The sequence below is a fragment of the Xiphophorus couchianus genome, chromosome 9 (genome assembly GCF_001444195.1).
Source record: "Xiphophorus couchianus chromosome 9, X_couchianus-1.0, whole genome shotgun sequence".
NCBI classification, from domain to species: domain Eukaryota; kingdom Metazoa; phylum Chordata; class Actinopteri; order Cyprinodontiformes; family Poeciliidae; genus Xiphophorus; species Xiphophorus couchianus.
The window spans coordinates 25,909,058-25,936,703 of NC_040236.1; the positions used below are offsets into that span (position 1 = coordinate 25,909,058).

At 39.6% G+C, this 27,646-nt stretch overlaps 1 protein-coding gene and 1 long non-coding RNA gene across 5 annotated transcripts in view; one reads left to right on the forward strand and one right to left on the reverse strand.

The window, feature by feature from the left end:
* The window catches only part of naaladl2 (N-acetylated alpha-linked acidic dipeptidase like 2), a 385,596-nt gene that overhangs the window by 309,797 nt on the left and 48,153 nt on the right, over positions 1–27,646 (reverse strand). The window lies entirely within an intron of this gene.
* On the forward strand, positions 11,335–12,156 carry LOC114151153 (uncharacterized). Its single transcript, XR_003596887.1, has 3 exons — positions 11,335–11,479; positions 11,561–11,616; positions 11,814–12,156. It is a non-coding gene; the product is annotated as an uncharacterized LOC114151153 (long non-coding RNA).

Genomic DNA, 27,646 nt, shown 5'->3' on the forward strand with positions numbered 1-27,646 from the left:
GTCAGACAACTGAAAAATGAATGGTCACTTAAGGGTAAAAACACTGTTAAATAAAAGAGACAGCCTCTTCCCCCTCTCCTCTTTTGAATATAAACTCCCCAGTGATGCTGTGAATGAAATTCAGATTAGTCTCTACGCCTGACCTGGTAACTCCAAAAGACACAAGAACATATTGTAGCTGTAAGATATCAGGAGGGGAATACAGCAGATTGCAGATGTATAAAAAAGGAAAAAGTGTACAAATATGAAAGGGAGAACAATGTTTTGCTACAGTGGAAATGAGGAAAGGGGAAAGAATTGTGCCTGAAGTAAGAGAAATAGAGTCATGGAGAAGAATAGACGGATGGGAAAGAAGCATATGAGGGGGGAGGTTAAGCAGACAGGAAAAGACATGAGGTAAATGGAAAGCTGGGAGAGTGGATGGAATTAAACACAGTTCAGGGTGACAGATGCCAGAAGGTAGCCATCCCCTCTGTTGACTCTGTTCTCTCCAGGGAGGAAATGTACCATGTAGTATGTCACACATGCACAGAGGAATCGTGCATTACCTTGTCTCTGTTGTACACATGATTTGATATAACCGGGAGCTACATTCCATCAACCTACAGAAAGTCTGATGCATGGATTTCCATATGTTGTGAAAATATCGTGCTCACTTATGCACTCACCAAACTGAAACTATGCATATAGCACAGGCAGGATTATGCAATGTGTAGGACTGCAAAAAAAGCGATAATTAAATTTTTATAGTTCGTTGTTATTTATATGTTCCCTTTCAGATAAAAGAAGCATATGAAAGAAGTGCCAACAATGAATCAAACATATAAATTGGGACAAATTTCAAAAATGAAAAGATTTGTTAGATTATGTGTTATTACTCTGAGAGAATTTTAGGGTATTTTCACACCTCAGTCTAGTCATATCTGATAGTCAGTTTGATTGGGAATGAAAATTGCAACATTTTTAGTTGGCGCACTTCGCTTTCACACATGTTTCCCTCCTCACCTGTGGTGGCGCTGCACCAAGAACCACTGAGGGAAACGACATAAAAATCTCTGAAGAAGACACCGAGTTCAATTTCCTTCTTCAGAAAATGTAAATGAAAGTGGAGAAGGATCAGATTTTAGTGGTTGTAGGATTTTTCTGTTGTCTTTAGCAAAAGACCATGAGCCAGAAAGAGCTAGGCTGTTTTTGTTGTATTTACCCAGAATGCTATGCACTGTTGTCCACTTCCTGCTTCTGGAGAGGTCTCCAATCTGCTTGGCATTCATATAAGCATTTGAACAGCAACAGAGTTCACTTGAACCAAACAGACATACTGCAGGTGTGTAGGCAGACCAGAGTTTGATTACCAATTTACACCTCGACAAACAAACCGGATTTTCTAGACAAACAAATTAGAGTTCATTTAGAGTGAACTAAACAGGGTGGGCTAGCATTATAGCAAATGCAAAAGATTAAGAAGATTTTTGGCAATTTAGTACATACATATACAAAAGTGCCTTTGGTGTCCAAGGACACGTTGTGTTCTTCACTTTATAAACTTTTTGCCATCAGTACTGACAGCCCTCTGACCTAATGTTGTTGGTTATTTGCTAATGTTGTGATGTGATATGATGGGATAGGATCTCTGCTCTGGCTGTTGTTTAAAAGAATTGACATTCCCTCCACAGACTGAAAGCCTGACTTTCTGCCAAGCGTCTGTGCTCAGTGTTGCTACTGTCAAAAATAGACCTGTCATGAACAGAGTGAAGAGCTGCTACTTGGAGGCATCTGGAGTGCTTCTGACACTCTGCGGCACATTTAATGGTATCACAGGTATCGTCTTGAATGGCAAAGATCAACTCAGAGGTTGTGTCACAGTCAGAGTAAGAGTTATGCTGTCTTACTCAGAAATTCAACAATCCTCACAAGATCATATTTAGCAACTTTCACAGAGCTTTCTTCTGCTCAGAACGAGCTGCTGTGCCCAGTGCAGGCTCCTCCGCATTGATCACAGTAGTCCTTATACTCACACTTTTACTGTACACAACGCTGGCATTATGTATGGCAACGAACGTGTGACAATATCAACATCACAGTGTCTCATGCAGGAGTAATCTAAACTAATTGCTCTGACAAGATGTCAAACGTCGAACAATTAGATGTGTTAAATGGGCCAGTAATGACTGCTGAACAAGTCGGCCATATGGATGGGGCCCACTGAGATCTAACTGTTGGCAAGGAGCCCAACAGTGTTGTATCAAAGAGAGACGAGATAGATGAGAGAGCAGGTGAATGAGGGTGGTGGAGAACTGCAGGAAGAGGCTGATTTTATCCAGCTGGGCTGGCACAAAGAAGAGTGTTGTGAATGGAGATGTTTGGTGTGGCACTTATGTCAATCCATCCATCCCGTCAAAAAAGTTTCCTTTTCCAAAACATACCTGGAGTGTTGCTTTGATTCTTTCATGCATCCTCATCCTTGAATCTCCTATGGCAACCATTCTGAGGTGTGTGAACGCTTGCTCTCACAAAGCACCGCCTATTTACATGAAGCTCCACCTTGGAGATTCAGTCTCAAGTCAAGCTTCCGCCCCACAGTACATCCCTCCCCTCTGCTTTTCCCACTCAGCTCCTCCAGACTAGCAGCAGCAGCTGAAGGCAAAGTATCTGAAAGAGGAGAAGCTTAAAGAGAAGGAAGCTGGGATGTGCTGTGGTGGCGCAGGGGTTAAGTACAACCCACATAAGGAGGCCTTAGTCTTCGTTGCGGCTGTCGCAGGTTCGATTCCCGGCCTGGCGACCTTTGCCGCATGTCTTCCCCCTTCTCTCATTACCCACTTTCCTGTCAAGTAACTATCAAATAAAGGCCGCTAGAGCCAATAAAACCTTTTTAAATTCCAATGCATCAAAGCCTACGTTCATGCAGGTCTTGATGTTCAATTCAGATTTTTTTGCCAAAATGTGACTGATTAAAATCCAATCAGACTTCTGTGTGATTTTTTCCGTGAGCCAACGGAAGAATATTGACTTCCACTATTACTTCTGCTATTTACGGAAGTAATAATGAATGCCTCTGTCTGCAAAACAATTTGAAGTTATACAGCAATGGGAGCTGACAGTATTGTCACAAGATTATAACAACACGAATGAAGCTAAAAAATAGGAAGCACAAAAAATATCAACGGCTTTTTATGGAGCATCGACTGCATCTTCTGTAGAGAAGTCCATTTGGATGTGTAGTCGGGTCCAAGAGTGTTGGGATTGCAATATGCTACATTATGTTATGCTATGATATTGTATTTTCAACCATTTATGTACATAAACATGAAGTTGTCATGAATTGCGGGTGTGAGGTGGTGAGGCAGACGCAGCAGACCCAGGTAACGTGAGAAATGACGGTTTTAATGATAAATAAGTCCAAAATAGTCCACAAACAACCAGGCAGCACGACTGAGCAGAAGCCAGGGCTCAACGCCGGTAGCAACTGGTAAATTGACTGGACAACATGAAGGACTGAACGCACATAAGACGAGGACCCGACAAAGAACAGACACACAGGTGACACTAAATACACTGGGGGTAATCAGGGAACAAGAAACACCTGGGAACTAATCAAGGGGAGAATATGACAACACGGAGACACAGAGACACCGAAAACTCGAAATTAACACACAGAAAACACAGAACACGACAGAAGTACTTCAAGTAGTAGGAGCCACTCGAAATATTTAGATGGTGAATTAGAATTTGTTAAGGATAAACTGACACAACACTGACCAATTATTGCCAAAATAGTACTGTGGGGTAACATGGCAAATTTATGCACACTAAGACTGGTTTCCTATATAACAACAACAGTTACTAAAGTTCATTCTTAAATGTTGTGAAAGAGGGCTGTTGTTTTTTGAACAGATATGTTGCAAAGGATTATGACCTGCTTTACTCAAGTTTGCCACCACCTGTTTGCTGAATTGGTGCCAGACACCCACTAAGTAGTTAAGTAAAGCTGCTCTTTACTTAAACCTTCAAATTCCTTTGACATCATAAATCAGTTCTAAGCTCATGTTTGCCCCGTCACATTGCCCCATCAAACATTCTGCTGTTAAATTCAGGGCATGATCGATGAAGGAAAGGTTATTAAAGCTGATGTTCTTAAACAGAACTTTGGCTGGTAGATTAAATCTGCCTGAGGGTCACCTAAGCAGTGCTTTGTTAGAAAGATGAGTCAAAGGAGGAATCACAGGTTTGCTTTACATCGATTGCATCCTGCGCAATATCAGAACTTTTATCTTCATCCTACGATATTTATAGCCTAATAAAAAACAACAAAAAACTGGGAGTTCCTTTGAATATTTAGGTTTTTCAAAACTAAGGTTTACATTTGCTTTGAAAGAACACACACACATCCATCCCCTCCTCCCCCACACACACACCTATTCAAGCATAATTCTAATTCTAAAAAGTAGATCAAGCTAAAACTGACTGGCTGTGTATCTGCAGTCCATCTGGAAAACTGTCAAGAGTAACTAATCATGCTACTGTGCTCAACTGTATGCAGCAAAACTGAAAGGTATTGCTTTGAAAATCCTCTCATCCTCTTATGTACAAAATGAATTGCATTTCCAGCTTCCTGACATTGAATACAATGTTTTGTAGAACTATGGTCTACATCTAAATCTTCAGCCAAAGTTTCAACCATTTAAAAAAACGGAATAGTTTAATTCAATAAAATACACAGATGGGCATCATGCTGTGGAGATGCTTTTGTTAGAGACTAGAAAGCTGTGAGTATGCCTGAGAGAGCTTTATAAATGTTGTAGAGTTATAAAATACACATAGCAATGTCCAAACTACTGAATGTCCAAACTACTAAATATTCCAGTGAGGACTGTTTAAGCCACGATCAGAAGTAGAAAAGACAAAATATTTAGTTAGTAAGCTAACTATTAGCAAGTTATGTGTTAGTTATGCCAACTCATAACTAAATATGTGTTAGCATATTGGGCTATTAAAATAAAAGCTGGGTGTTGAGGTTTTCTATATAAACTCCTGCTGGTGAGACTGAATCCTTCAATGCTGGCAGTCAATGTAGCTGTAGATCCTTTGGTAATCATAAATGTATTTTAACACTGACATAAACATACCAGGAACTCTGACTTCCTGGAACATGAAGGTGATGTCACAAAATAGTTGTTACAAATTAGCAGTAGAGCAAAAGGCTCATAAAGCTGTTACCAGTTTAGCTAACTGAAATAAAATCAGAAGATATTAAATTTCTCTAAGCCTTTCATTAGCCTTAAAAAGTTGACAAAATTATTTACTTAACATACATTCCATTACATTTTCTTTTCAATTTTCTAGGGCTAGCAGAGAAGGCCCTACTGGCCCTGACGGCCCATAGCTGAATATTACTAGTTTTAGGTATTTAAATATAGATATAAAATAGTTTCTTTCCATAACTAGAAAGGCTCCAAGGACCTCCCCCACGCCACATCAGTCCCTATCATTGAATCTGTCATCAGTCCACAGCTGTCCGTCTCTGTCTCCATTCCATCCCATGTTCCACGTCTCCAAAGTAAAACCAGTCCTTACTAGCACATTTTGCCCTCCAGCCGAACCTCCTCCACCCACCTGGGACCACCAGGATCACCCGTCTACATGGTCTGAAAGACCATAGACTCCTGTCAATGAGGTTGTGACTGACAATACTTCTTTGACTGGGAGAGCTGTGGTTCTGAGGTCTGAAGTAGACCAGCCCTTTCCTTTATCTCTGACCCCTCGCTCATCTCAGATTATCACTCCTCTTATCCTAACACGTCTGCCCAAAACAATGACACAGCTTGCTTTACTGGACCAGTCATTGCTGTTTAAATGTCATATTGTGTAAGATCAATCCGACTTCATGAAAGCAATGAAATACAGATGTTACTTGAATGGATGCGTCTTTTGATCACTATGTGGAGCTGATCTTTTGAAGCACATTTTTAATCAGTAGCTAATATTCACAGACATTATGTAGAATTATGCTCCTGAGCTTGATGTGTGTCAGCTGTTCATGCTGAAAGCAGCCCTGTTTGTTTTTCATCGAACCTTCTGATGCTAGAGTGACTTTGGGTGTCATTTTAGAGGACATCAAAATCCTTTGGCCTTATTTTGTCTTCTCTCTTTCCAGCCTCCACGTACACACGTTCACAATATCCGAAGATGCAGGGCCTCATGATGTGTCCCTCATATAGTCTCACCTCTCAGAGGACACAGACATTGTTAAACTCGGGCAGGAAATGAGTTCTGTGCCATAATGTATGACACACAGGCCTCTGTGATCGCCCTGCCCTTCAAAACTGATGGATACTAATATGTCACTGCATGAAAATGTGTCATGAAAACTGAAAAAAAAGAAACGCCAAAACACAGAAAGAAAGAGAGGAAATGGAGCAAAAATGGCCCACAGATTTGTCAAGGTGCTAAAAAGGCCTGTGTTCCTTCACTGCTTCAGGTATACAGAGATAACCTCCTCTACAGTGAATATCAGGTGTTTGTCGAAGAATATAAGGTGTTTGTCCTGGACATGCAAGCAGAAATAAAATCACTGCTCCTTTCTCTCCTATCATTTTTCTTCTCAATTTTTTAGACTCACAGCTTCCATCTAAGGGGATTTTTTCCCCCCCTCTTATTTCTGCCTCTGAAGACACTTCAGGGGCCTAGGCGCTAGAACATTGCTCAGTGGAGCAAGGTTTTCCTGCTGCAAATGAAAACCAAAATCCATTCTAAAGGCTGAATTATTAAAAAGCCACAAACCCGTGGAATCCCAGTGTCAATAAGAGACAGAGTGGAATGGAACAGTGTGGAGGGAATAAGGGCCTGGGAGCAGGGAAATGAAGGTCAAAATCTTTGCAAAGGTGTAATAAATATGTATCAGGATTTTCATGACAATGCAAGGCGTTATAAATCAATCAAGTTTCAGTTACACAGATGTCAGGAAATGACATTACTTTCATGAGAAACACCCGGTGCCAGGCTGAAGTTGAGGAGGTTCTGGCATTAATCAGGCCGACCTTCTGACATTTTGAATTCATATCCTACCAGCATGTATGCTAGGTCTGTCCCAGATGTTGGAACCGTCTCAACCGACTCCTTTCCATGCAGAAACTCGGTAGGTCTACTTTGAGCACGCCTCAGAAGTGCAAACTAATCATCTCATCTCTACAGTCCAGCCAACCCACAGATGAGGCTCATTTCAATTCCTTAAGAGTGCAGTCTGGTCCTTTAAGTCATCTTAGATCATGACCACAGGTGAGGTGAGGGCAGCAAAGCAGACAGACTGATAAAGTACTTTGGTTTTTAGTCTCAGCTATTTCCTCTCCCCTGTTCACCACAGTAGGGATCAAGATATTTTCAGACCCTTAGAGGCAGGATGAGAAGCTCAGTCATCTTGGGGGGACTCAGAAGAGCTTCTCCACTTCAATAGGAGCCAGTTGAGGTGGCTCGGGTGCCTGGTTAGCATGGACGCCTCCCTGGTGAGGCGTTCAGGGCTCGTCCCACCAGGGGCAGACCCAGAAGATCAGGACATGCTGGAAGGACAATGATTCTCTGCTAGCCTGGGAATGCCTTGGGATACCCCTGGTGGAGCTGGAACTCTGGGCTGTAGCACTAAGGCTGCTGCCCCCCACGACTGGACCCCGGATTATGAGAGAGATAAAGGACGGAAAGAGAGGCTTCAAATCACATATTAAATAAGCATATTGCCTTTAAAAAGAATGTCATTCAACCACAGCCTCCTTGTTACAAGCTTGTGAAAAGGAGTCAAGTTTTTCTTTAATTAGTAAAGAGAATTTAGGCAAAACTTTCTGGAATTTTCCAGAGTTGTTTTTTTCTAGATTAGCTGCTTCTCTTTGACTTGTTTTATTGATTTTTGGAACTTGATCACAATGAACTAAAGGCTCTTTAAACAAGGTCACTTTGGACTGACCTTTGCCTCATTTTGTGAGGTAGAAAGGTACTTCAGATCTGAAATGAAACATCTCATTTGTGCTGAAAGCTTTCATGTGAGCACTGCAGGGTTTCCCTCACATCCCAATTGAGCCTTTTAGTGAGATTTGCATATGCTACATGTGTTCCAATTAGGATTAGCCGATTCTTCTCACCAAGGACTACTCTGACCTCAATCTGCATCCACCATGGGTAACTCATGACCCATTAAATGCTTCTTTATTTCTTTCTTTCATTTTTTCAACCTTCTGTAGCAGGAAATCCAGACATTGTATCCATATCACCATGTCAGGAAGATTTTAACAAAACTCTACTTATTATGCAGTTAAATTTCTTCCCGACAACCACCGCAATAAGTAATGTTCTGCAACACTTCCTCCTTTCATTGTTATGAAAAAGAGTCAGTTGAATACCCAGAAAATAGTCAAATAGGTCTATTGAGCATATAAAAACAGTAAAATTTACTAAAGTATAACAACATAGGTGGTACATTAATTTCTTGCTTTACTACATTTCTGACATTTCATCAAAAAAGTACTAAAACTTAAAATATGTTCAATCAGTTACCAGTCTACAAACAACAGCACTCACTGAAATCACATAAGTGATTGCTCCTATAGAAAAAAGGATGTGTTCCTGCCATATCACACCATAAACGCTGTGTTGCTTCAGAAATAGTCCAACCACAACAGGGACAGCACTAAAGAACACTTAAGGTTGCTGCTTTTCTCCACAGCACAGTAGGGATATAACAAAGCTGCACAAGTCAATAAAAAGCCCAAGAATAGCATGAGTAAATCTCAGAGAGGTAAACAGTCCCTTAATAGATGTTTTTTATTTATTGTTGGTTGATTTTGAGATATATTTAGAAACATAACACGTTAAACCTTTGTGTTCTAATATTTTCTTCATGAGTTTTATAAGGGTTTACAGTAAAAAGGATGTGCAATTATTCACACCACCCATGAACAAATATGTTAGTCTGACGATCAGTTAAAAAAGAAGTGTGAATAACAATTTTATATACACATTGTCAGATTTGCAGGTAATCATAAAGAGTAATATGATCATTGGTGAAAGTTTGGTGAGGGATCAGCTACCAAGGAAGAATAATGAGCACAAGAAGTGAGACAAAAACTGTAGATGAGAGAGTTGAGTGAAAAACTAACTTCAAGTCAGATTGAAATATGAACCGCTTCAGTTCATAAAATACAACGGGCAATGAGCCTCATCTGAAAGTCTGAGTTGAGCTTTTAATGTTTCTCCTTCAGGGATGTCTTAAAATTTAGATATTTATAGGAGAAAATGGCAATCCTCTCTCAAAACGCTTCTAACTGCCCGTTTAAATGGTTGAATAGTTGCTTATTCCAAAAGCTCAACTCATCTTATTACCTTAAATCAAATCTTATCACTTTTACATGCACAAGTATAGTATTTCATAAACTCCCTTTAAAGTCAATTTAAAGGGAGTTTATTTAAAGGGAATGTTCCTTAATATCCATTCATACACAGGGTGGAAACTGTCTAAGCACTACTGCAGAAGCTAATATCAGTCTTCCTTATCTCCACTCTTGGGGTCCAGCCAATCACCTCCAAGAAAAATAAATAATGCTCCTGGATTGGCTGGTCAGGAGCAAAAGCAGACCAACACACCGTCAGGCAGCCAACTGACTGGTGTGTCTCAAACTTGGCAGGCATGCAGACTCATTTCACACTAGCTATGTTTTCCTTCCAATTGTCATGCGAATTTTGAGTCAATTTTTAAAATGTCAAATTAAAGAAAAAAAAAGAAAGTGCAAATTTGGTGTGTTTCCATCAACTGGTTTGGAGTGAACCAACCAGCAAAGCATGATTTGGTTAGATGTTGATGTTGTGCATGGCTGCTGTTGTAAACAGGAAGTAGAGGTTACAGACTAGCATGGAGCACATCTCAGAAAGAGAGGTGGTTAGGATTGTGTTGACATTGGACAGGTTGTAGTTCTGTCTTGTGAAACTGGTACTGGTGATGTTACATGCTGCCTGGAGACGTAAAAAAAAAAATGCAAATGCCGACAGTGGAAACAGATGATCACCCGTGACATAAATGTTCGCTACTACAGAAGAACATATTTGTCAAATGTGTTTCCATCTCTCCTTTGACACATTAACTTTTCCAGAAAAATCAAAAAGCACCTCAGGTGAGTGTAAAAAAAACATTTATGAAATAGAGGCTGTACTGAAATCTGCCATTTCCATCATTTGTTGCACTTCAAAACATGCATTTGGAAACTTGGTTACTCTCTTAAAAAGTTTGGTGTTATGTTGTAAGAAGTATCTAAAACTGAAAAATATTTCATTCTGATCTGTTGAGAAACCGGGTAATTCCTTTTACACACTACTAGAAAACGCCACTCTTCTTTCCACTAAAAAGAGCTTTAGGAAAAAAACAAAACATTAGCTCTACCCTGATTATCCTCTCCCCTTCGACTTTAAATTGTTCTTGTCACCCAACCTGCCTCTCGCCCCCACTGCACCATTTTCCTCGATATGGGAAAATCGTGGTGAAAAAGCTCCCTTTGTTGCTGTGCCGTCCCACTTGGTAACAAAGCGCTGGTTTGAATGGGCTGACAGCTCGTGAAAATTTCATCAGCATGAGAAATGCCTGTTTTCCCCTCAACTTTCTGTTTACTGCTATCAATAATTTGTGAACACCAAACAGCAGATGTCTTCGCCCATAACGGAGGATCTGTGTGTGTCTGTGACGGATTTGGTTTACATGCGTGTGTTTGAGTGTCGCTGTATGTGCGTGTGCACTTTGTGTTTGTGTGCTGAAAGAACAGCTGTTCTCTACTGCTTAAAGCAGACAAACAGAGACTTTGAATACTGGAACTGTTTGTGAATTCATCAAATAGAATGAAAACACAAGGCAGAAAGAGCACAAAGTAAGAAAACTTCCTTAGAATCTTCATTTTCTAATGGTATAATCATAACATTAGTAGATACGCCTAGGTTATCAATTATAAACATTTACTGGCTCTAAAGTACTTTGATGAAATCTAAAAGGTGAAGTACGACTTTGTCATACCCCTGGTTGTTTGGCCTCTTTGTTTTTGTTTATTTTCTTGTGTTGATTTATTTCTCATCATCCCAGTCTATTCCCTCAGTTAGTTCAAGTATTTGAGTTTTGTATTTGTTTGCTTTTGTATGATCTAGTTCATTCCTTTCACTAGTCTAGATTCTTATTTTAGCTGTTGGATTTATTTTGTGATTGTAACCAGGATAATTTTTCTACACTAGATTTAGTTATTTTATTTTTTATTTTGTTAGATTTAATTTATTTTTATTTAAAGGTTTAATTAAAATCCTCCTTTTCTTAATTTATTTAACACCAACCAGGCGAGAACAACATTGTTCTCGCGCAGGTTTGACGTCATGTGACAGCTGCACGTCAGCGTCCTAAATTGACAGCTACGGCTTATATGGCTGCTAACCGCGCCTTAGATAGGAAACGCTGTCGGACCCTGACGTACAGGTAGGCTTCTGGTCTGTTCCCAAAGCGGTTTTCAGATATCTATTGTATATTCTTCAATCATGTACCTCTGTTAACTTGCAGACGGGTGATTAATCAACCGAACGTTGTAAAGATCACGGTGGGTCAAGAGGGAACTGGTGAGTGTTTGCTCGGGAGCTAGCATGCTAGCACTAGTCTCCCCAGCCTGTTGTAATTATACACCGATCTAAAGCACATTCAAATTGAAATGCTTACTGAAACTATTGTGTAAAAATACTGTTTTGCATAAGTTGCATTTAATTATGTAAACTCCTGCAATTATAAGAAGAACACATGTACATGTAAATTGATTTAGGCCTGTTTACACAGGCCAGGTGTATTGCAGATCCCCTGCTCAAGGAGTGGTCGAAGGGTCTGGAATACGGCAAGGATTGTCTGGCTTCATGCTGACCAGACTGGCGAGCTAACCGTTTAAGCGGATCCGGAAATACAACACCTATTATCTTCCGAACTGGTTGGAGATTCATCCCAACAAGTCTTCATTGAAGGAACTGGATTATTATTATTTTGTTTTTTCCCTTTCATCATCAACAAAGACTGGTTGACTGCCTTGGTATAAGGAACTCTTTTGGACTCTAAACTGTGGACTAACTTGTATATATTGTAAATATTAATACAACTCACCAATTTTTGCACCATCTAACTGTCTCTGTGTTTTTACAAATTGCCACCTCCTCCAGCAGACGAATCTAGTTTTAAAGGGATCACTTGGATTGATTTTAATTTGGATTATTTCAAATTCTACTAATCCTAGCATGTAACACAGGTTACATGAACATTTCTGTTTAGGTTTCCCTTTAGTTACACCTTTGTTTAAATTGGTCAGCCATTCACTCCCCTGCTGCTAGGTTTTTGCCTCACTTGCTCCCTTCCCAGCTGCATCCATTTGTCTAAGTAGTTCCTTCATCTCCACTTGCTCTTCTGTATATCTACTTTCTGATCTCACTACTTGCCACTGGTACATTCCATTATCAACTCATAGTCTACTGTTACAAAATATGGTTATTCAGACTGTCAATAACACTGAGAATTTTAGTTTTATAGGGACTAATGTTCTGTAATTCAGTCATTGGTGGCTTCGGAATACTTTTTTTTTTCTCAAAATGGCATACAAATAAAGTACAGATGTAAAATAAAGCTTTCTTTTTTTTCTTAACTCAAAAATAAAAAATAGAAGGAGCCACAACCATTATATAGAAGAGTTGCATTCAATTGACTTTTAGTAGGTGGTAAAACTTTTCCAAAAAATGAACGCCAATGATGAACCCAACAGGTCCACAACACTGCCTGTGTCCAGCAGTCGTCTTCTTAGAAAGACATCAGCTTAAAGCACTTCTTGCATCATCCTGCAGAAGAAGAAAGCTGCCTGCAGTGAGACTTCCTGATCTATGACTCCCACACAGAGGTCCAGGTGCTGATTACACACCATGTGGCCAGCTGTGGGCAACACAAATGAGTTTACACTGCACTTGTCTCATGCTTGTGGCCAGCCATTTGCACCCGCAGATTCTCACACACACGCACATGCACCCCCACAATTGAACCTGCTCAAGGCAAAATAAAGCTCATGCACTGACACACAATGGGAGCCCAGGGTATCAAAACATTTACTGCTGAGTCCATCGACAGGATAATACATTATATGTCAGAGGTCCTGAACTCAGCAGCGGGGCAAAGAGAAGATGAAAGAATACCAAGAATGAGCAAAGGGAATAAAATAGAACTAAAAAGTAAAACCGCAATGTGTTTTGTCAAAAATAACCACAGGCTGTGTTTCAAATTCACTGTCAAGACTACTGGGAACAAAGACTATCACCTTTGTCATATTGGTTTGAGGCATTTTAATATAACCTAATATTAGATTAAGAAAACGCAGGTATATACAAAATCACTTATTTATTTGATGATGGAAAAAAGTTATTGAAATCTTTCAATGGTCAAAAGGTGTTTCACATGGTTCTTATTAGACAGGTCTGAGAAACTCATCATTACAATATGAAAATGTAAAATAACCACATTTTATTGGTGCTCCATCACTGCTAACTCACTGTTACAAAACATCTGACTCAAGCTATTTGTCAAGCTAAGTAAAGGCAGTAAGAAAGTCCCTGGGGAGTTGTGCATTTGACATTATTTTAGAGAAACTGGAATTGTATGTGGCATTTCAGTGGAAGGCAGGAACGTTGATAGAGCTGAAGGGCAAGAAAGGGTGAAAAGCGAAAGAAAATACCAAAATAAAAAACAAGAATCTGGCTTTCCCGCCAGGCAGATTGTTGAGGGATTCATCCTTAAGGAGATGAGAACCCCTCTTTAAGTGATGGCGCAGAAAGAAGCACCTTCAGGCTATTAATCGCTGTAAATAAACAGCAGCTCAGCTGAGTTTTGTGACAGCTTTTCTACCATCCACTTCCTGCAGCGGCAGGTGGTTCTTGTCTCTAGAATAATGAGAAACAAATTAATCTGTACCTGTCTACTATTTAACTAATTCAACAGCACTTATTAAAAACATTATCATTGTAAGAGGTCATTTTAGGAAGGTGTGCTCCATGGTTTTAGAGACATACATATACAGTACAGACCAAAGGTTTGGACACACCTTCTAATTCACTGGGTTTTCTTTATTTTCATGACTATTTATAAGGCAAGAAATCCCACTTATTAACCTGACAGGACAGGTTGACCTATGAAGTGAAAACCATTTCAGGTGACGACCTCTTGAAGCTCAACAAGAAAATGCAGAGTGTGTGCAAAGCAGTAATCACAGCAAAAGGTTGCTACTTTGAAGAAACTAGAATATAAGGGGTATTTTCAGTTGTTTTACACTTTTTGTTTAGTGCATATTTCCACATGTGTTATTCATAGTTTTGATGCCTTCAGTGTGAATCTACAATGTCAATAATCATGAAAATAAAGGAAACTCATTGAATTAAAAGGTGTGTCCAAACCTTTGGTCTGTACTGTATGTCTGCCTATAACAAATAGGCAGACACTACTAATCTAAAGCACTTTAGTTTTGGCTAAAGGCTAACACTGCTAATCTAAAGGTTGTCCTATACTCACATCAAGGTGAAAAGTTACAATTACTATCAAGGTTTTAGCTGTCAAATTGTCAACATAACACAATAAATCTTAAGTGTATGTGTGACATATAAAAGAAAAAGGGACACCGTGTTTGCCACTAATTTCTAACACTATGACAACCAGATAACAAGGCCAGAAAAAAGTTTTCATTAAAAAAAAGAAAAAAAAATAGCTACAGTGAGGGAATTAAGTCAGTCTGGCTAGTTTGATGTTGACAACCCTAAAATGTAGATGTGCTATGGAATGCTGTGTGTTGTGGTTCAGTAAACAAACAAACAAAAAAAGCAATCCACACAGATCAGGAGATTAAATTAGCTAATCAACCACCACTGTGTCTACCACAGCGATCATTTATTAAAAATCACAAAATAAACATCAAACCTGAAAACATTAAACTGTAATGGACTGAACGTTCTGATCTTTGTGAAGAAAATGTTTGTGTGTTTTTTAGTGTAGAAAATACATTAGTGGCTTTGTCGTCAATAAGTTGCTATGACAATAAGTGTGTGCTGCATAGCAAACAACAAGGAAAAAAGAAGGATATGAGTGGATTTTAGGTGTTCTTTAACGATTTTTCTGCATTATTGTTCCCTTTGCTGAACGGTGCACTGCACTAAATGTATAAAGCTACATCTCCAGGTTTCATTCAGTTAACAGAATTGTTCTACCACAGCAGCAGAATAATCCCTCCAGTCATGCGCACATGCACAACATTTCCAGATGTAAACAATAACCTGCAACGTGTCTACAGGTAAGCCCACACCTTTCTGCAGAAAGTTTCCTCCGTGGACAACGTTGATGCAATTTGCATCCAGAAGTTTTTAGCCATTTGGTGTCCTTTGTAGGTATGTAGTGAAGATTCATACAAATGTACGCAATTCCTCAACGCTCCTCAAAAGTATTCATATCGCATACGGATACAAAAGCTGGATGGTGGAAGCAGAGTAGTTGAAGCGAAATATCAACATTGCAGAGTGAGCTCATAACCCCATTAAATTCAGCTACTAACTCCAGACCAATCACACAACACATCACACAGAGCTGTGTGAGAAATAGTTCAACCTGGGTCTGGTGTTGAAAAGGGGAGGAGGACTCTGTACAACCTGGAGGATTCAATTTTCTTCATGCGTCAGTGAGAGCTGATTTTCACGCTTCGGATGAATGGATAAGCTCAGAACCTGTTTGTCTGTTAATGTGGGTGAATTATTGTCCTTGTGGAGGAACACTGGTTTAATTTCCCAGTTGCAACTTCATGACCAGTAATTTATTGTACCAGTACATTTTCCACAAAATTATGGTATTTTAAAATAAATTTTTGGGATTGTATATTGGTATTCTTTGAAAAGTTTCCCAGTTGTTGCACAACCATTGAAGGAGGCTCTTTTTGCTGTGTTTGTGCTGTAATGTGTCACAGGCTAAGTGTTTGACTTCCACAGAAATGTCTTCTACATGTGCTATAAAACCTGAGAAGTGATATGAATAGTGGCTCATCTACATAGCTGCTACAGCTCCAGGCATGAATTAGCTAACCATACGACAAATAACTGATTGGTTCTCCGGAGTCACATCAAAACATGTCCGACTGTTTTCAAGCTAACAGCATTAAATAGTGGCTGGAACAAATCAAATATAAAGCCTTACTAACATAAATAGAGCAATCACAACCACAACAATAAATATGACAGCCAGGATGAAGTGTTTACATGTGTTTACACACACACACGCACGCCAGCACGCACACACATAGACGTACCATTTAAACTCCCATGAGGACCGCCATTATCATCAATAATCTTATTTATGGTGCTCCTTCTCAGCACTGGGAGAACGATAGTGAAGCTGCTTTCATAAAGTCTATAATGGGTCCCTAATGGATTTGTCAAATTGACTAGGGAGGAGATGAGCTGCTTGGAGGGAGGGAAATGGGTCCGAAGTGGTCTTTGATGAGTGTATGTATGAGAACACACATGTGTGTGTTTCATCTGTTTAACACAGCCTACATGTCTGGCAGGTCAAGCTTGTACAGGCCTCGCAAATGTAATGATGCCACCATGAACCATTTTACATTCTTCAGTTTGTAAAGTCTAACCTCAACATTGTTTTGGATTCCATTGGATAGAATGTTCATTGTGAAAGTGCATTCATCACTACAAATAAAAATCATTTGGTGTGTCTCTGCCGGTTTTGTCAATTCAAATCATTGAATGAAGAATATGGAGCTAAATTAGAGCTGCAAAATTTGTTCAAAAGAAAAAAAATGACATTGAAAATAAAGATTTGAAAAGGAAAAAATGTTTGCAGAACGACGTTTCAGATTGAATGTCTTTTATTCTTATTAGTTGGGGCCATAAAGTACATATTTGTACTAAACAAGCACTTACAGTGTATTGCTGCTTAAATACAGCTAAGTCCTTGTAACTTTCTTTAAACCAGTGCTGTTATTTTTTGCAAAGTCATTTGAAATACTGTCCTCCCTGGACTCTTCTTTTTTGCTAGCTTTATCTTAGCTTTTTGTGTGAAAATGTTTAAAATAATGGGTCATTGTTACGACTGGAGTCGTTAAATGTTATTATGTAAATGAGTGTGCAGGTACTTGTTTTTGATTGGTGCCTGGAGGACGACGGGGGACGTCCGATTGGTGGCTTCCTGGAAGATCCCTCCTCTGCTCATCTCAACCCGCCACACTGTTTGTTTTGTTTGTTAAACTTCTTGGTTTGGAGTTTGTAGGAGTGAGCTGCCATTTATGTTGCCTTAGTTCTTTCCTGTTTTTTTAGTTAGGGAGGTAAGTTTTTGTCATTTGGTTTATTTATTTTCGGTTAGGTAAGTTGATTATTATTTAGATAGTTCCTTTTGTTTGTTGTTTTGGCACTAGCTCATTCTGAAGTTATATGCTCCATTTTTGTTATATTTAAATCAAACATATATATATTTTTAATAAATATCATTGTAAAATGTTTAACTTTGTATGTGTTGGCTGTTTGGGATGGGACGAGGAGGGACCTTTCATGTTATGATCTGGCCACCCCTAGACGGGTCGTAACATGAATTGGGGGCTCGTCCGTTCAAACCCCTCCCAATTTTGAATTTGGGTCTTGTTTCGTCTTCTCTCGTTTTGTTGGTAAGTGTTCATTGTTCTGATTGGCAGTTTTATTTTGTGCACGGGGGAATTATGGAGAAGGGATTTTCCCTTGCTGATTTTGTGAGTTCACCTTCTTGGGTAAAATTAGAAAAATGTAGAAAAGCGGACCTAATTATTGTGGCTGACCATTATGATGTTGAGGTGTCTTGCAGTGATCGAAAATCGGAACTGAAGGAAACGCTGTGTGAACAACTGGTGGAGAAAGGTGTGTTGCAAGTGGCTGCAGTGAAGGAAGCTGGAGACGCCGCATTTGGAGCGGGTGTTGACGCAGCACTGGCTGATGTGCCTGCTGCAGTCTTGGAGATCAACCAAGATTCTAAACCTCTTGAAGGTATGTCGTCTGAGAATCTGCGTCTCGCACTCCATATCAGGGAGGTGGAGAACCGCAACAAGGAGCTCGAAGTGAAAGCCATGCATCTTCGAATCAGAGCTCTTGAGCTCCAAAACAGTGCTCCTGCAGTTTCACCAAAACCACCAAGCACAGATTCTTCTATTTCTGTTTCTTTTGACATTAGTAAGCACATCACATTGGTTCCGCCATTTCGTGAGTCTGAGGTCGACTCTTATTTTGGCGCATTTGAGCGCATAGCCGCTGCTTTGAGCTGGCCGAAGGAATTCTGGTCCCTTTTACTACAGTGTAAGCTTGTTGGAAAAGCCCAAGAAATGTGTTCAAGTTTGTCTATTGAGCAGAATCTGGATTATGACACTCTTAAGAAAACCGTGTTGCAAGCTTATGAACTTGTCCCCGAGGCATATCGTCAGAAATTCAGAAATCTTAATAAAACTGCTAATCAGACATTTGTTGAGTTCGCACGAGAGAAGAACGTTTTGTTTGATAAGTGGTGTCATTCGTGTAAAGTTAAAACTATTGGTGATCTAAAATCCTTAATTTTGTTAGAAGAGTTTAAAAAGTGTCTGCCTGAACGGATTGTGACTTATTTAAATGAACAGAAAGCGTCATCATTGATGAACGCAGCGCTGTTGGCTGACGAATTTATTTTGACTCATAAAAATGTGTTTTTTTCACAGAATTCGTTTCAAGAAAAATTTTTTGAACGAAAAAATGCATTTTCAAGGTCAGTAAGTCGAAATGTGCCATCTGTTGCTTCAAAATCAAACAACCGTGATTGCTTTTATTGCCACGCACCTGGACATTTAATTGCTGCGTGCCCAGTCTTGAAGAAAAAAGAAGCTAAAAGTATAAAAACTCCTGCGGGTGTGGGATTTATAAAGTCAGTTTCCCAGCCGAATGTACGCGGTGATATTCAACAAAAACCTAAAGTTGATGTTGATCCGCAGTTTTTGCCATTTATTTCGCAGGGTTTTGTTTCTTTGACGGGTGAGGACAAAGATCAAGTCCCGATCACAATCCTTAGAGATACAGGTGCTTATCACTCTTTTTTGTTAGAATCTCTGCTGCCTTTATCTAGTCAAACATCTTGTGGTTCAGATATTCTCGTGTGGGGAATAAAAATGAGCGTAACCAAAGCCCCTTTGCACATAGTGCACTTGTGTTCACCATTAGTTTCGGGACGCGTTAAAGTAGCCGTGCGTCCGCAATTACCTATTGAAGGAGTTTCCCTCATTCTTGGTAATGATCTGGCTGGCGGAAAAGTGTTTCCTCCACTAGAAGTTGTTGATGACCCAATTTTGTTTACCCTTGCTGATGAATCAGCTGCCACTTTGGATGTGTTTCCTGCGTGCGCAATTACACGCGCGCAAGCTCGTAAAATGGGTGAAATTGTAGATTTGTCTGGGTCTTTTATGGCTACACTTGATGAAAATGGCTTTGATTCAAATGACTCTGTAAAAATGTTAAAATATGACGTCTCTGAACTTTTTCCTGCAGATAAAACTTTGAGTTTGAACATTAATAAGGAGATGTTGGTCAAAGCGCAGCAGAATGACCCGTCACTGAGTTATTGCTTTTCTGTTGCAGATAAGAATGGATTTCAAACTCAAGTGACCTATTTTGTTGAAAACGGTGTTTTGATGAGGTCCTGGTCCCAAGATTCAGGTGATCTACATAGAATAAACCAGGTGGTTGTGCCAAAAGATTACAGACCTCAGATTCTGAGCCTCGCACATGATGCCAGCTTGGCTGGACATCTCGGTGTTAAAAAAACTGATCACCGTGTGTTACGTAATTTCTTCTGGCCTGGGTTAAAGTCTGACGTAGTGAATTATTGTAGGTCATGTCACATATGCCAATTAGTGGGAAAGCCAAATAAACCAATTCCACCAGCGCCTCTTCATCCCATTCCAGCGCTCGGCGAACCATTTCAACGAGTTTTATTGGACTGTGTGGGCCCTTTGCCAAAAACCAAGTCGGGTTATCAATACATCTTAACTCTGATGTGTGCTGCCACTCGTTTTCCGGAAGCTATTCCATTACGCACGTTAAAGGCGAAGAACATTGTGAAAGTCCTCATAAACTTTTTTTCGACTTTTGGTTTACCTAAGGTCGTTCAAACGGATCAAGGGACAAATTTTATGTCAAAGGTCTTTGCTCAAGTTTTGAATGAACTGAAAATTAAACATCAAACCTCCAGCCCTTATCATCCAGAGTCACAGGGTGCGCTGGAGAGGTTTCATCAAACCTTGAAAATTATGTTGCGCAAATACTGCCTTGAATCTGATAAAAGTTGGGATGAGGGTCTTCCACTTCTGCTATTTGCAGTTAGAGAAACCATTCAGGAATCCCTTGGATTCAGTCCGGCAGATTTGGTATTTGGACACACTGTTCGTGGTCCGCTCCAACTCGTTAAAGAGAAATGGTTGTCAGAGTCGCGTCAAACTGAACATAATGTGTTGGATTATGTTAGTGGTTTTAGAGAGCGTCTTTTTCATGCATGTCAGCTGGCCCAAGAAAATCTGGCTAAGGCTCAGAATAAAATGAAAGCTCGTTATGATAAAAAAAAACTGTGGGTAGAAATTTCACTCCAGGTGAAAAGGTTTTAGTGCTACTTCCCTTGAGTGGATCGAGTCTTCATGCACAATTTTCAGGACCATATGAGGTGGAGAAAAAAATAAATGAAACAAACTATGTGATTAAGACTCCGGATCGAAAACGAAAAACGAGGATTTGTCATATTAACATGCTCAAACGTTATGTTTCCAGGGAAGGCATTGTAGATAACACCTGTTTTGTTACCCCTGTTTCTGTTTGCTCTTCACCCCCACCATATCATCTGGCAGATGACGATTTGAGGGAGAACAGCGGTTGCATGCCTGTGACCCGTTTGCGGAACTATGAAGTGATGGGAAATTTGGAATCTTTTCTATCTCATTTGTCACAGCCTGCCCGAAAAGATGTTACTGACCTGATTGAAGCTAATTTATTACTTTTCTCAGATCATCCGCACCAAACATCCGTGCTGTTCCATGATATTGATGTGGAGGTTGAGAAGCCAATTAAACAACATGCTTACAGAATAAATCCAACAAAGCGTGTTTTGATGCAACAGGAAGTGGCTTACTTGATTGAACATGGTTTAGCAGTACCCAGTAACAGCGCGTGGAGTTCGCCATGCCTCCTAGTCCCAAAGCCAGATAATACATTTCGGTTTTGTACAGATTACAGGAAGGTTAATGCTGTCACCAAATCCGATTCTTTTCCACTTCCTAGAATGGAAGATTGCATTGATCGTGTTGGCTCCGCTAAATTTGTCACAAAGTTGGACCTATTAAAGGGTTACTGGCAAGTTCCGTTAACACCAAGAGCTTCCGAAATTTCTGCTTTTGTAACTCCTGATCATTTCCTCCAATATACCGTTATGCCTTTCGGGTTGCGTAACGCACCCGCTACATTCCAACGTTTAATGCAAAAGGTATTATCGGGAGTGAAAAGTTGTGAAGTATATTTGGATGATGTGGTTATTTATTCTGCCACTTGGACAGAACATCTGGAAACTCTTTCGGAAGTGTTCAGTCGTTTTTGTGATGCCTCTCTCACATTGAATCTCTCGAAATGTGAGTTTGGAAAAGCCACAATCACTTATCTAGGAAAGCAAGTTGGTCAAGGACAAGTACGTCCTATTGCTGCTAAAGTGCAAGCAATAATTGATTTTCCTATCCCACAGACAAAAAAGGACTTGCGTCGCTTTTTGGGAATGTGTGGTTTTTATCGCGGGTTTTGTAAAAATTTTTCAGATGTGGTTAGTTCATTGACTGAACTTGTTAGTCCTTTGAAACCTTTTATTTGGTCTTCCTCTTGTCAGGTCGCGTTTGAGTCCGCTAAAGCATTGTTGTGCAGTGCACCGGTGCTGGCTGCGCCAAATTTTGAGCGTCCTTTTAAACTTGAAGTTGATGCAAGTTTGTGTGGTGCTGGAGCTGTGCTTCTGTAGGAAGATGAGCGAGGCATAGAACATCCTGTCTGCTACTTTTCGAAAAAGTTTAATAAACATCAGTTTCATTACAGCACAATCGAAAAGGAAGCTCTTGCTCTGTTACTTGCGTTACAGAACTTCGAAGTTTATATTGGTTCTAGTGCACGACCTGTCCAAGTGTTCACCGATCATAATCCGCTGGTCTTCGTCTCCCAAATGCGAAATTCCAACCACCGACTGATGCGCTGGTCTCTGCTGCTGCAAGATTTTAACTTGCAGATTAACTATAAAAAGGGTAAGGATAATGTATTAGCTGATGCTTTATCTAGAAGTTTTTAACTCATTTGAATTAAACACTTAGGGGTGTGTTTAATTCTTGTGATTGGGGGTGTTACGACTGGAGTCGTTAAATGTTATGTAAATGAGTGTGCAGGTACTTGTTTTTGATTGGTGCCTGGAGGACGACGGGGGACGTCCGATTGGTGGCTTCCCGGATGTGAGGAGTATAAAAGCGGCTGACGTGGACTTCCTGGAAGATCCCTCCTCTGCTCATCTCAACCGGCCACACTGTTTGTTTTGTTTGTTAAACTTCTTGGTTTGGAGTTTGTAGGAGTGAGCTGCCATTTATGTTGCCTTAGTTCTTTCCTGTTTTTTTAGTTAGGGAGGTAAGTTTTTGTCATTTGGTTTATTTATTTTCGGTTAGGTAAGTTGATTATTATTTAGATAGTTCCTTTTGTTTGTTGTTTTGGCACTAGCTCATTCTGAAGTTATATGCTCCATTTTTGTTATATTTAAATCAAACATATATATTTTTTAATAAATATCATTGTAAAATGTTTAACTTTGTATGTGTTGGCTGTTTGGGATGGGACGAGGAGGGACCTTTCATGTTATGATCTGGCCACCCCTAGACGGGTCGTAACAGTCATTTTTCTTCCATCTCCCAGTTATGCACTGCTTTGTTTTGATGTATTACATAAATTTCGGTAAATATGGTTAAATGCGACAATGTAAATAAAAAAATCAATTTCTCTTGCGAGAAAACACTGAATAGTAAGGATTTCCTGGGTTGCTTCAGTTTCTTCCTTAACACTCGCACACTTAGCCATATAGAAGAGATTTAATTATCCAGTATTGTTAAAGTCTTAATAATTCATGAAAAGTTGGAGATGTTACTGATGAAAGTGCTTCACATCCTCACTGTGTGCTCAGTGTCAGGACAAGCTGTCATACATGACTCTGGGCTGTCACACAGACTATTGTTCAGCATTTGCAGACTCAGCTTCGTCTCCTTTTGAAGTGTAATTACACTCTTCATCTGAGGCACTCAACACACACCAGGGATCATGTCAAAAGCATTCAGACACTTGAAGGCAACATTGTTTCCTCCAAAGAAAAGAACACACTGACATTTTCTGACGACCTAACCTGAAAAGCGTTCCTGGAAATGTTCTGATCACTTCACTTCAAGAGCTTCTTGATGAAATAATAGAAGAGACTCAATGAATTTAAACTTTGACATTTTTTTCTTTTTTTTGTTCTTTATAGCCAAGTCTTGTGAGAGTAACTGATTAGACTCACAAAACTGACTCAATGCAATAATTAAACAGCACTAAGAAACGTCTGATTTGATTGGTGAACATTTCAACACATTACAGTTTAAGAGGTCTTAAGAGACTGGGTTATTTATATCCTTTTATATCCCACGGGCTTTTCTCTGTGTGTGGTCCATATATATATATATATATATAAAATTCCCTTCTCATGGGTGGTTCTTATCCTCTGTGCTCGGGTCCTCTACCAGAGGCCTGGGAGCTTGAGGGTTCTGCGCAGTATCTTGGCTGTGCCAAGGACTGCACATTTCTGGACTGAGATGTCTGATGTTGTTCCTGGGATCTGTTGTAGCCATTGGTCCAGTTTGGGGGTGACTGCCCCGAGGGCCCCGATGACCACAGGCACCACTGTGGTCTTCACCTTCCAGGCCCTCTCCAGTTCCTCCCTGAGGCCCTGGTATTTCTCTAGTTTCTCGTGCTCCTTTTTCCTGATGTTGCAGTCGCTTGGTATTGCTACATCTACCACAACGGCTTTCCTCTGTTGTTTATCCACTACGACAATGTCTGGTTGGTTCGCCATTACCATTTTGTCTGTCTGGATCTGGAAGTCTCACAGGATCTTAGCTCTGGCGTTCTCCGCCACGTTTGGGGGTGTTTCCCACTTTGATCTCGGGGTTTCCAGTCCATATTCTGTACAGATGTTTCTATACACTATGCCTGCAACTTGGTTATGTCGTTCCATGTACGCTTTCCCTGCCAGTATCTTGCACCCTGCTGTTATGTGCTGGACTGTCTCAGGGGCCTCCTTGCACAACCTACACCTTGGGTCTTGTCTGGTGTGGTAGATCTGGGCCTCTATTGCTCTGGTGTTTAGGGCCTGTTCCTGGGCGGTATATATATATATACACAGTACAGACCAAAAGTTTGGACACACCTTTTAATTCAATGAGTTTCCTTTATTTTCATGACTATTGACATTGTAGATTCACACTGAAGGCATCAAAACTATGAATAACACATGTGGAAATATGCACTAAACAAAAAAGTGTAAAACAACTGAAAATACCCCTTATATTCTAGTTTCTTCAAAGTAGCAACCTTTTGCTGTGATTACTGCTTTGCACACACTCTGCATTTTCTTGATGAGCTTCAAGAGGTCGTCACCTGAAATGGTTTTCACTTCATAGGTCAACCTGTCCTGTCAGGTTAATAAGTGGGATTTCTTGCCTTATAAATAGTCATAAAAATAAAGAAAACGCATTGAATTAGAAGGTGTGTCCAAACCTTTGGTCTGTACTGTACTGTATATATACAGTATACTATATATATATATAAAGTTAAAGTTATATATGTTTTCATATATAAAGTTAACACTGAAACAGCCATTTTCAGCATTTTCCATGTTCAAATATCCTAATATGTCTCAGAGAAGTACCAAGACAGTGGGGAAATGTGTGTACTATTTGCCCATGATTGTACCAAGTCAACTCAATTGTGTTTGTTTTTGTTAAGCTTCCCATTCTGTCCATGCATCAAAAACGTAATGAAGTGTGGCTATGTTAAAAAATTAACTCCAACACTAGATAGTCGTTGTACACCAGAGTTGTAGCTGATGCATAATAGATGTTTGTACCAGGTCTGTGTGGCGCACATTTTATATCTAAACAATCTCTCACTGTAAAGTTGTCATCGTTTTGTTGGATCCAAAACCACATCAGCAGCCATCATCCAAAAAGTCAATACCATTTAATATTCATGTTATCTATTGAAAGAATATTGGTTTCCCAAAGATGCTTATAAAAATAGCACAACAGTGTCACATTCAAACAGCACCTCTGTCTAAAACTAATTTTAAGTCATACACTTTAAATATTTTTAAGTCTTTTTCTAATCTTGATGTCCACCTACAAAGATGTCGATTGTAGGTGTAAGTTGGCTTGTTCCTTTCAGATCACTTTTTCTCAATTCATTTTATAAAATCTAAGAATTTTAAATGTGGAGTACAAAAACAGTATCTCCTGATTGATATTAAAGTCTGTTAGACAAAAGAATGTATGTTTTGCAATTAGCTAAAGCTGCTACATTCAACAAAAAAAGGTTGTCTTAAGAAGAAAAGTGAGGTTTTAAATGTTACACAATTATTTTCCAAAGAGTTTGTAATAGAAACAGGAAAACTGAAGAGTCATAACACCAGAAAATTTTAAAATGTAAAATAAAATCAGATTTTGCTGCTACTTTTCTATAAAATTCCTTGGCACAAAACACTTTTTGTATGATAAAAAAAAAAGTGGTGCGATACTGATATATTCCTCTTCCCAGGAGAACACATTATAACATGTATGTAACGGTGTAAGTGGAGCAGACGCTGGTCTACAAAGCAGTTTTAAAACCTGTGAATAGTTGTTGCTGTGGCCATATTTGTTCACCAATCCCTTGATGAGATGCATACGGATGGCTATAATATCTGCTCTGTGGCTGCCGTGTCCCACTCCAATGAACTTTGCCAATAAAGCACTTTAAAGCCAGGCACGATTTGAACCCAAAATGCTTCTATCAGATATGACAAGTGTCCTATCAGTGCACCACAGCAGTTCAGGAAGCCGCTTCGGCACCATGCTCAGTCAGCAGAACCATGTCAGTTCACTGCACAAACATAACAAAGCCATGGCTACAGTCACAGTCTGCAACAGCACAAGCCAAACATGTCACCCAATCCCTCCAGCTTCTGTCTCCGTCAGCCTTGGCAGCCGTCCACAAGAGACCGGAGATAATTAGAAGCTCTTATTAGCCCAGCAGCAGAGCGGTGTTTGCAGACTGATGCCGTGGTCATAACCAGAGGGGCTCTTACAGAGGAACCATGTTAAACCTCTCATTCTGTCGGATCATTCATGTTTTTAAATCAGGAAATTCCAAACTCAAAATGATGCTCATCAATGAGCATAAGCTAGTTAAAAGTCACAACAAAAAATATCTAATCATAAATTTCTACTGGAATATTGAACATTATATTTTGTCATAGTTTCATGTTTTCATTGGAAAACCAACATTATATCTCTGCTTCTCTGATTGTTTTGTAGGTTTCATTCATTTCTCCTCTAATGCTTCTCAGTTAAGTGTCAGAATCCTTCCTATACTCTCAGATTTCTTTGATAATCAGTCCCAACTGACAGCAGCTGATGGCTCAGATTGGAACCTTGCAGTGTGTGTTGCTCCACTATGCTGATAAAGAATGCAGCATTCTGCTTTCTTCTGCTCTTAATATTAATGGTCTTTACCAAACTTTTCTTTTCATTTTATCTCCAGTGTGAACCTAAGGTAAAGAACATTTTGCATTGTTTCAGGCTTTAGATAAACCTGTCAGGAGTCTTGAGATTTATGCTATTATTGCTAAAAAAAACTGCAGTGTTTTATATTTCATTCAAAATACTGTCACTTTCTCATGACTTTTATACAGAACCATCATCACAAAGTTGCTTCCTGGAGGCGTGGCCTGTGTTGAGGTTTTAAGTTTTACCTCAACATATTTTATCTCACTTGGGAAAATGTTGGTAGCAGTGGGGAAAATGTTAAACACAGTGCAAATTTGTTACTATTATAGTTTTTCCAGGGATACTTGTGTGTTGTGTTGACATGAGCACTGCTTCACTTTATCAGTGAAGCATGTTACTTTTCAAAACCAATCACACACAAAGAATATTGATGATGTTTTAAAGACGTTTTCAGTTCCTGTGGTCTCTGAATGCAACAGTGTTGTCCAGCTGTTGTGGTGAGCTGTCATTCATTATTCCATGCCCACCACACACACACACACACATGCCCACCCCTACATCATCCAAGGGCCCACACTAAAACAGGGCCAAAAGTTTAAACTGGAAAAAAACAAAAAGAAAAACTGAAAAACTGTTTTGAACTTTTTTTTCTTCAGTTTGCAAAGTTTTTGCTCAGGTCCCTCTTGAAAATGAGATCTAGATCTCAACGGGGTTTACCTGATTAAATAAAGGAATATGTAATATGTAGTTTCAAACAG